Below are 11,631 nucleotides of genomic sequence, written 5' to 3'. Positions count from 1 at the left end.
TTCAGTCCAAAATTAACAATTGATGCAAACTGAACAAAAAAAATCTATCCGTATGTCACCACCTAAACCGCGAAAAACAAAAAAAAGTTGAACCAACGAGGAAAAAAAAAACAATCAACAGCGCACAGCGAGAAGCCCGCATTTCCACCTCCGAAACAAAATGCTCATTTAAATAGACAAAAGGTACGCGCCTCAATCTGTCACGTCAGCTGTCAACTGTCACGCTCCTCTGTGGAGCGGTGTTCGGGTATTAAAAACCTTAACTTGATATTTGTATGATACTTGGCACGACTCGCAGTTCATGCCAAGTGGCGGAGTCGTGCCAAGCTTATTGTTGCGCGCCAAATGTGTCAAATTCAATTCCAAATACAAATTAAAAATAGAAAAAATATTCTGCCAGTAGGAAAAACACCCTCCACAACCAAATGGGGGCTCTTTAGTAAGTTATTAAATTTTACAGTCACAATATAGAGTAACTAGCATATAGATATATTTATAAATATAGCTAGTACCTGGTTAAACATTATTATTATAATCTTGATATAATAAACGGACTACTAGATACGAGTAAGTACAGATATTGTATAGCTTGTATGGTTAAATAAATAATTTGGCTTTTTTAATAACTACCTAAAATAAACCTTTCTCTCCACACCAATTTGACTAGTAAATCCGCCATTTGTACATTGTCATGTTATTTTGTGCTATAAAGTTTAAATAAATATATATTATAAAATATTAAATGCCAAAAGTATCATAAATAAACCACGTTCTACAGAATACACGTACATACCTGCACATAAAATCAAACACCAATGTACCTAACAATTTTAATAATGTACCTACCTAAATGTATGCCTGTTAAAAGTTTATAATTCTTGTGACATATCTTGTAAATATTAATATGTAATTACCCAATTCCTGACATGTAAAATAATATTGCTTTTACCAATAAATATTCTGATTCTGATTCTGATTATCATATTGGCAAATCAAGTTACTGTTATGAAAGTCCAAACAGGCCATCATGGCGGCGGCGCAGCGCTCGCGCCGCCCGCAGCCACACCTGTCGGGCGGACACTTTTGGGGTGCTTGCTGAAGTTTAATTCGAAATTCTTTGCAACCTGGAATTGTAAAATGGGGATTGTATTCGTATTTCTTTAGTAAAAAGAGGTGTATTTGAATGGCCAGTTTTGTAGAGGCATAGAGTTAGACCAAGTAAAATATTTTATAGCCCACGCAGTGCAAGTGTTATGTATACGTCATAATTTCATAGAAGTTTCTTGGTCTAATTCTATCTCTATTTGTTTTTGGAGCAATGTTTCATTCGCTACTATTAATGCTGACTTGACTGTTACTAAGATAAAAAAAGGAAAAGGTAAAAAGCGTGAGAAGTAATAATTCTTAAGATAAATATTATATCTAAATACTGCATTTCTTTGCATTTATTTCCGGATTGTGACAACGGATGACGCCTAGAAAGTTCTACATTAACTAGGTACACCTGATGATTATTACAGCGCAAAATATATTAACTCACCAAAAATACCCTAAACTATTAAATTTAACTCTAATATGACCAGCACAATTACTTTAAACAACGACATATCTAGTTCAAAGCTAATTTACACTTTGACGTAAATTTCGTTCGCGTCCACCTTTCTGGCGACGCGCCAAAAAATCTTTGGCACAGACTTTTTAAAATCTCTCTCAGGTAATCTCCCGTAAATATAAAATCGAGGCGACAGCTGGTGGAACATATTATATGGGATTTAGTGAATTCAGAAAATGCTATTAAACTGTTTTTGTGAGAGGAATGTTAAACAAGTGTCAATGGTCTCTAAAAATGTCAATTATTTTTTGAGTCTGTAATCTGTATTGGCGATCGTGCTCGTTTTGTTTTTACAAACATAAATGTAATGCCCGGTTGTCAGCTGCTGTTGTATTAATTATTTATTTAAATTTATTGCACAATAATAAATAAGTACAAATGGCGGACTTAATGCCTTAAGGCATTCTCTACCAGTCAACCATTGGGAAAAACAGAAATTCTCGAATGTGGGTGCAGTGAGGAAAATTCGGAAAACATAACAACTATAAGCAATTTTGGACAATGACAACATTATTTACAATTTTGCACAAAATCACTATGTTTATATCGACCGCGATATGAATCGTGATTACCTTTTGTATTGTTTTGTAACTGCGTCGAAATATCGGGAGCTCGAAAACAATACAAAAGGTAATCACGGTTCATATCTCAATGTAAATGTGATTTGTAGTGTTTAGTTTTAAAATATATTTTTATAATATGTATGCTAGTTTTAAGGTATTTATGTATGGGCCACTAGTTGCCTGAAATAAAGATTTTCATTCATTCATTCATATCCCGGTCGATCCACCAACCCGCTGGGTGGACACTGTAAGAAAGGCCTGCCAGGGATTTACACAGGCGCCTATTATTAGGAAAGCGGAAAATCGTGCAGAATGGAGAGCCTTGGTGCACAAAATAACGACCTCATGTGGTCGCGACCCTCAGTCATGAGGAATCGAGGAAGAAGAAGAAGATCCCGGTCGATATAAGTCTAGTGAAACTAACCTTCAATCATTCAAAACTGTTAATTATATATTATTCATTACTGTTGGATCTTCGTTGTTGCCAGCGCTGTATCAGTAAATTTATTTCATTAAATGAGTGATGGTATGAAAGTATTGCGGCTGCGAACGTCACTCATTTGGTCAATGAAATTGACAGCTCCGTCGGCGGCAATTAAAGCGGCAACAGTAATGCAGTTTCAGTTGAAATCCGAACGTCACCTTTAGTATGTATACTATAGTATAGCTTATATTATAATAATGATGTTGCAGTGGATAATGAGCTGACCTGCTTTTTATGCCAGCTTGTTTTAATGACCGTGAAACTGTGGAAAATTCGAAATACTCAGAACGTACGTGAATTATTTGTGACAAGCGTGAAACAGCATAATTTACTTATGCATTTGATCTTTAGGAATGCATTAAAAGTAGGTAATAGAACAAACTTTAACACGAGGCCAAGGATTTTCTTTTCTCGAAAAAAAGAGGTTTAAAATTATTATTTATGTGTTTAGCAAACTATTGCATTTTTTCAGTAAGATTTCGGTAACAAAAAAATTTACTACCTGCCTAAGTCTCGATACAATTTTTTTAAAGCTCTAATTAATGAGCCTATTTCCATACTAAAAGTTACGTATGTAGTTTTTAAAAAAGGCACTTGTAATAAAATAATTGAATTGTGTTGAGTAACGGCTCGATTCGGGAAATGAATTAGAGATTCACTAGATATGAATTAGTGAAGATATGTGACGTTCCACGGAAAAAGGTACCTTATGACGGCCGGCGCTTACGTCGCATAGCGCCGCAATAATATTGGAGCGGCGTTAATAATAGCGTAAGCGCCAGCCGCCATAAAGTATCTTTACCCGTGGGACGCGGACGTCACATATCTTTACTATATCGTATCTAGTTAATCTCTAATTCATTTCCCGAATCGCGCCGTAAGTACTTGAGGATTAAACGCTTGGTTCATTTCAAGTCGTTATTCCATTGTTTGAGCAAATTAATCAGGCTTATTTAAAAATAACAATTATTAAGGTACTTCCACTGACATACAGGATGGCTTGCGTCTTTGTTTTTATGTTCCTCTTTATCAACCGGATGGCTTGTTTCGGTGAGAAACGACTCTTTGTTAGTAATTACATCCTTAGCCTGCAGCGTGCCAACTATACCTGTTCTTTTTTACAGTTTTAAAAAGGTTTTGGGACAGCTGCAACTTTTAAATTAGTTGAAGATCTTTTTAAATAAAGTCTTTTGAAAATGTATTTCAAGACACAATGCACAGCATAACAGTGAGAGGTACATAAATTAGTACAACATTTGTGTTTCTTCACTTACTTATATTAAAGCTTTCTGCGCGATTTGTCATAATGAATGAAACATTTCAACTCATTTTAATTTTCGAAATGATTTTCATTTTACAAAAATAGCAAGTCTTTTAATTCCCAATACCTACAATAATGTTTATCGTATAGTTCAAACAGTTTACAATACAATACAGAAACATAAACATAGTCATAGTCAATTAGAATACTTATAGACGTAAAATGAGGCAGTTTTATCGCTTAAGAACGACCTCTTCCTAACGATCATTGGCAAAAACAATTGATTATTCAATAGGTGGTGCAAAATTTAAATCTATTTAATATATTTAACTCTACATTTTACAAAATATGTCAATATGTAGAAAAAAATTAAATAAAACAATATTATAACATCAGCAACAACGACAACCTGACTAGGTACCTAGACTGATGTAATAAGTCCCCGTCGCCATAAATTCTTACCTATCATTTTCTACGACAAAAAGACCCAAGTTTTTTGAGTGAAGGTAAAAAGGCGATTACTACCCTCGGGCAGAAAATTGCTCAATCTTGCAACCCCTGCACCAGTGGGTAATAACCGGGGGTTATTGGATCCCTCTAAAAAGATATCGAATTATGGTTTGGCACACGTGCAAGGTAGGTTTTTTACGGGTTGAGGTTAGTTTGATAAGACATTGCAACGTACGAGACAAAAAGGTGTGGAATTGGATTAACTAATGACACTATTTTGGTAACTAATTAACACTAATTTGTTTCTATTAAGGTACCTTTAGCCGCGGAATGCCACAAATTCAAACAATCAGTCATCGCCTTTAACAAATAAAAAAAACCGGGCAAGTGCGAGTCGGACTCGCGCACGAAGGGTTCCGTACCATAATAAAAAAAAAACAAAAAAAGCAAAAAAAACGGTCACCCATCCAAGTACTGACCCCTCCCGACGTTGCTTAACTTTGGTCAAAAGTCACGTTTGTTGTATGGGAGCCCCATTTAAATCTTTATTTTATTCTGTTTTTTTTTTTTTTTTTTTATTATGAATGGGCTTACTCATGGCCACAGACTAGCCGAGGCGTAGACGTGGCCTACGATGGAGCGAGCTCGCCCAGAAGGTGCCTGTTCACTCTTGATTTGAAGGTTGCCGGGTTATAAGAACACGGAAATATAGACGCCGGCAAGGAATTCCATTCCTTGGCAGTGCGCACAAGGAAAGTAGAAGCAAAGCGCTTCGAGCGAATTGGTGGAATATCTACCATGTAAGGATGGCTGACCGGCCGTGCGTCTAAAAGTCCGATGGTAGAATGGGGATGGTATGGGGATGGTAGAATGGTTCCGTACTTTTTGGTATTTGTTGTTATAGCGGCAACAGAAATACATCATCTGTGAAAATTTCAACTGTCTAGCTATCACGGTTCGTGAGATACAGCCTGGTGACAGACGGACGGACGGACGGACGGACAGCGGAGTCTTAGGGCCCCGTTTTACCCTTTGGGTACAGAACCCTAAAAAGGTAAAGGTAAAGGGCTTCATCCTCATACAAAGCGTAGGTACAGTTGCCATCAGATATATCAGAGCGGCCAAGGCGCTTACAAATATCAGAACAGATGCGATTATTAATTCGCTAGAGTGACTGTACAGATATTTTCGAGCACGTTGGCCGCTCAGATATATCTGGTGGCGACTGTACCTATACTATTAAAATACGCAGTAGACAGCCTACATTTCTTATAAGCGCCGAATAAAAAACGTGTCCGCCGCAGTAGTGCCAAGTCTAAAAATGTAAACCAGAAAATGCAATTTAGTTGCGCACGAGTTGTCAGAGACACCTTTCAATAGCGTTGTTTTTGATTTGCTTCGGCAAACTTGGCGCCTACCTACGAAGGTTAGTGATGGGATGTGATGCTATCGATACTTTTCATTTTTAACCCCAGACTTTGTGTTTAAAATTTTTTGTTCGTGAGCTTTTTTTCGTCGTAAATTTTTGATTTGTTGCCTCATAAGATGGCGCTCAGGTACGGCTATGATAATAATCTACATTATAATAAAGTTTTAATATCTAATGTTTGATTTTTACTGTAACATTGTTACTTCATTAGGCCGTTATGAACTTAAAAATATATATTTGATGAAGACCGGGCATCTCGCTTGTAATAACATACTCCTAGTGGCCAATTGTTATTTATGAAATTGTTGCAGTTTTGATCTCGTTATGATATGACCTTGACACAACTTATTGTGCATCTCACGCGCACCAATAATTAGGTAAGTACCTACGAGGGAGGTGCTTCATCACACGCCTCACCCGGTTGAGCGTGTAGAGAGAGGTAACAGACAGACAAACAGACAGGTCGAAAGTCTGTTTCGTTTTTATAATGTTAAGTACCTAGGTATTCTCCTTCTTTCCCCTGCCCTTATCCCACGTCATGTGGGGTCGGCACAACATGTTTTTCTCTTCCATTCTCCTCTGTCTTTCGTGTCCTCAGCACTCACTCCTTTCTTTCTCATATCCTCTTTCACACAATCCATCCATCGTTTTTGGGTCTACCATACGCTCTCCGTCCATCAACATTCATCCCTAACATTCTTTTGCTTATATGGCATTCATCCCTCCTCATTACATGCCCATACCATGATTACCTAGCACTCCTCATTTTCTCCGTTACTGGAGCTACTTTCAAACTTCCTCTTAATCCGATCCTTTCTCGTCACTCCACACATCCATCTCAGCATTCTCATTTCCGCTGCGTGCACTCTTCTTTCATCCGCTACTTTCGTCGCCCAGCATTCTGTTCCATACATTACAACAGGTCTCACGATCGTTCTGTATATTTTCCCCTTAACTGTAAGGGTTTAAGTACCTAGGAATTGTTATTACATTAAGTCAACGCTGACATAAGTACGTTTCTTGGGCAAGTGCACGCATCAGTTCGTCGATAGCTCAGCACTGGATGGCGATGAATTTTGCGTTGTCTACAAACATCGACATCGACTATCGACATCCCCCGTCCCTCTTCCACTAATGACCGACGCCATCGTCCAGGTGAGACGTTCACACGTCGTTACCACTCATTACGTCCGGATTTCCGCCGAGCTTAGCCGCTAAACAACCGTGTAATTTGGAATTCAGATAACGAAATGAGTTCTGTGAATGGTCGGGAATAGAAACAGTTTTAGTTTATTTAATTTAATTACGTTGCAAGCAAATTCATGATGTTTTTTGAGTTAATATTCAAAACGCAGAACCCTCGGAATAAATTTTCCATGACGATCGTTGCCATATTAAATAATAATGGCAATGATCACTTTTATAAGCCTAGTTTTATGGTAGATACCTATTTAAAATAACCAAACATACGTTTTATGGCAGTTATTAGCCCTTTACGGGTCATCTACTTAGCATGTGAGTAGAATGAAGTATAACCTAACATTTCTTCTGAAAAATCACGTTACCACTATCGCCTGTTGAAGGGACAGAAAAACGACAAAAAAGTTGATCCACCCATCTAAAAATGGCCGTACACTTCAACACAAACAAAACACATCAATATTATCATTCAAAGGACACACCTGTGTCCCAATTTCAACTCTAAACTCATGTGTAGGAACCCTTATCATCGATCGGACACTATAAAGATATTAAAGATGGCCGTACACACCAACGCAAAGAAATAAGCACCAATCTTACCTCTTCCTTTAAAAGACACAAACTGTGCCCCATTTTATAAAACTGTAAACTCAGGTGTGCCCGCCTTATCATCGATCGGCCAGGTGCGCAGCGCGCTGATTGGTCGAGCCGTGAGGTGAGACAGGTGTCTTGGAGCGTCATCCAATCAGAGGCCAGCATGTAAAGGTTATGTACAGATTGAGATAAGATAGGTGTCAAGTTTCTGTAGAGATTTAATAAATGTTTATATTCATACTCCGCCTTATGAAGTTTTTGACAAACAGAGGAATACAGGTATTTAAAAAGAATTAAAAACAGACACGTTTAAAAATAAATAATAAATAAATATTATAGGGACGGAGGAAGAAGGCTTGTGTTGTGGGTACTCAGAAAACGATATATAATATAATATACAAACACTTAAATACATAGAAAACATCCATGACTCAGGATGAACATCCATGCTCATCACACAAATAAATGCCCTTACCGGGATTCGAACCCAGGTGGGATGGGATGTTTACGAAAGTTTTTCTATCAGGCTATCTTTAACCTTTTAAGATTTTGGTTGGAATCTGCCCTTGCAAATATAGTCTAGTTTCCGTATGATTTTTTTCATGGCATTTGTGCTTGGTTAAAGTGTTTAAAAAATCGGTGTTTAAAAAATCGGTGTTTAAAAAATCAATGTTTAAAAAAAACTACAACTTTTCCTTCTTTTCTTCTTCTGTTACCTACATATACCTAAAATTTGTCACGTTTTCTCATTCTCGGATCCCAAATCCTTTGCACTTTAACTACTACTCATAATTCAGTTGTGCATTCCTGAACATTACAACCCGTGAAAATTGCCTAACAAAAACGTACTTTAACTCCACTGTGTAAGGTTCAAGATCAAACGCGAAACCTAAATGCCATCAGTTTCAGTATTACGCTTCGAAAGCTCTTATCTATTTAGCTGTGTTATTGGAATATAAACTAAAATAGTTATAGAATAAAGTTCAAAATACTTAAATTATCAGTGTAAGGTAAAGTGGTATGGTAAATTTTAGTTTAGCAGTAAAGGTGTACTAGGAACTCCTTAGATCTAATGTTACCTATTGCCAGAGACCAGTGAAACACTCGCAATACAATGCAATACAAATAATCTTTATTGCACACTTCAATACATAAAATATGTAATACAATGAATACAACCAACTCAAGAAGAGGTAGGTAACTAAACATTAAGACTTAAGTGGTCTAATAGTTAAAAAACGATATCTTCCAGACAATCTTAATATAATCAGATCTTATTTAGATGATCAAACTTATGTTCCTCAGTTTTGTTGATATGATTTTATATAATGACTTATCAATAAACCTTAAAATGTAGAATGTTAGATAACTTTTTTTGGAAGTTGAGTTGATTAATTTACTTAAAAAATTAAAAATATAGCAATCAACTAATAAAAATACAGTTAAAACATATATATCGCTTCAATAAATTTCAAATTAACGCCAGCCAAAATAGATTTGATGTAACTATCGCAGGGACGCGAGAGTTATAGCAGTCTTTATTTTCTACCTATCCCAACTGGTAGCAAATGTATTATTTAATTTTACCGTGTCGTGGACATAAAGTGATTACACCCTCTTTGAAGTGTGTTTTATCGCCGCGCGATATATGACGCGATATATTACTGCGAGCGGTAATTATTAGGTATTAAGTTGGGTCAGCTTATTATTTATGATTTTTGGTTTGTTTGTTTTTTATTGTGCTTTGGGGTGGTCTTGTAGATGTCATAGAGTATAATTTATTGAGTAGATATATTTTTATAGGTAGGTATAATATTTAAAAACAAGAAGTGTAAAAATAAATCGATAAATAACATCAAGAAAAAAAAAAACAAATTTACATTCGATTTCATAATAAAAATAGTGAAAAGTTTTAATAACTGCCGTAAAAAATACGTTTCTACCCCTGGTGGGACTCGAACCCACAATCCCCGGCTTAGGAGGCCGATGCCTTATCCATTAGGCCACAGGGGCTACGGCGATGCGCTCGAAATAATGCATTTGATGCTACGTCTTCATTGTACGAGTAACTTTCGGGACCTCGTATGTTGTGTTGCATAACAATAGGAACTTTGCTGAATTGAATTAAGGTTTATAGTTGAAACTGTACCGTGACAAGTAAATATGCTTGCATCTTTAAGGTGACCTTCTGACGTCAACTGCAACTGCATTACGGTTGCGACATTTCTGCTGCGGCGTTGACGCCGCCTTTATAAAGTCACCTGCAAATAATTTGTTACACAACGAAGCCCGCAAAAATATCTGACACGAGCTTATTTCTTTAGCCATAAGAGCGTGTCACATATTTTCGCGACCTTCAAAGAGTAACATATTATTGCAGGTGATTGTCCCTACCTAATTGCTAGTTTTCTTGATAAAATGAGTGACGGATTGAGCGACATAAACGCGGCAGTAAGTGCTAAGAGAATAAGAGCGTGTCAAAGTAATTTTGAACACCTCGCCCGCTTAGCAATTTCTGCTGCTGACTGTACCTACGTAGACGTAACCAAGCCTATAGGTAATGTTATAACATTTGTATCAGCCGTATCTAATCTCATCCCATCGGCACACGTAATAAAAACCCCAACCTGCCGCAAACGTGTCAACCCTCCCGCTGCTGATTGCCTTTTTATTTACCTATTTGCCGCAGCCCGCTTTATATGTTAATCGGAGAGCCTTAATGAATTAAACAGTTGGTTTAAGGGGTCTTAAGGTTTTAAAGGACTACTTTAGTACTTCCTATTCAGAATTAGAAAGAACAAAGTGACAGTGGTTTAAAAAATTTGTTGGTCTTCATTATAGGTATTTTCCTGCAAAAATTATATTAGCTAGGTAAAGGCCCATTTAGACAGTTCAAGAACTTATTTGCATTTGATCGATCAAATGACTTCATTGTACCTACACTTTAGTTTGCAATACATATATCGAATATTGCATGCAAGTTCATGAACCGTCTGGGGATTAAAATTAAAGTACCTTTTTTCGATCGGCTGCGGAATATCTTCTCATGTACATAGGTAATGAATATTATATATATGAATATAAGGTTAGGCTGGCTGCCATTCCTCACTCCACCAACGGAGCGGCAGCTGACGTGCAGACCTTCACCCTTAACCAGTTAACGAGTTTTCGCCTGGGATACTTTGGGCATGGAAAATTGTTCCTGGCCCGTGGTCTATAGGTCTGTTCCAGTGTACTTAATTGAAAAACATTGAAGTACTGTTTCTTTCTCAGTTGAGTAAAAAGGTTTAAGTAGGCTCAGCTATTAAAGTTAGCGATCCACAAAGTTAAGGCCTTGCCTAAGTGCGGTCAATATAATCCCAACCACTCTAGTGTTCACTCGACCATATTCGAATGATTTCGGGTCACGCATAGCTGCAACAGATTTAGAGGCCAAGATACAATGGTTTATGTTAGGAACAAGTGGTAGTTTTAATAAGAACAGAGGTGTCACGCGAACCTAGTAGATCACGGTTTTAGACTCCGTATCATAAATAAGATCAATACTTACGGGTAAGTGTGGCTGTAGGATAAGTGTGGTTGGTCTCCTTTTTACACATTGGCCTAATTGGCCTAATTTTTACATATTGCTTAGTTTTTAGATAAGATAAGATAATTTATTGACCATGTAATATACATTCCATTTAGCACGTCATACATTACATTAGATTTAAAAATTATATTAAAATTATATGTATTAATAATATGTCAGAGACTTCTTTTTCAGAATGAATTCACTAAACTCTTTTATAGAGTACACAGGGTTTTGTTCCAATAATCTTTTGTTTTTTTTTCTTAAAGTCCTCCTCTGGTAAAGCAGTTATATCTGTAGGTAGTATGTTGTATAGATAAATTTTGATAGAATTTCCTTGCTTGTATAATCTCTTAGTTCTCGATTTAGGCATACATAACATTTGTGGCATTTTATTGCGAGAAATGCAAGTAGGAATTAGCAAATGTCTCTCGCAAATTACATCAATCAATGTGTAAACTGTCCTC

At 36.7% G+C, this 11,631-nt stretch overlaps 1 non-coding gene across 1 annotated transcript; it reads right to left on the bottom strand.

The window, feature by feature from the left end:
• Window positions 1–9,533: 9,533 nt before the first annotated feature.
• Trnar-ccu (transfer RNA arginine (anticodon CCU)) lies at window positions 9,534–9,606 on the bottom strand. Its single transcript has one exon. It is a non-coding gene; the product is annotated as a tRNA-Arg (tRNA).
• Window positions 9,607–11,631: the final 2,025 nt, after the last annotated feature.

This window comes from Cydia fagiglandana, chromosome 5 (assembly GCF_963556715.1).
Source record: "Cydia fagiglandana chromosome 5, ilCydFagi1.1, whole genome shotgun sequence".
Lineage (NCBI taxonomy): Eukaryota > Metazoa > Arthropoda > Insecta > Lepidoptera > Tortricidae > Cydia > Cydia fagiglandana.
Note: the sequence above shows the minus strand (reverse complement) of the source record. Positions and strands in the feature narration are given on the sequence as shown.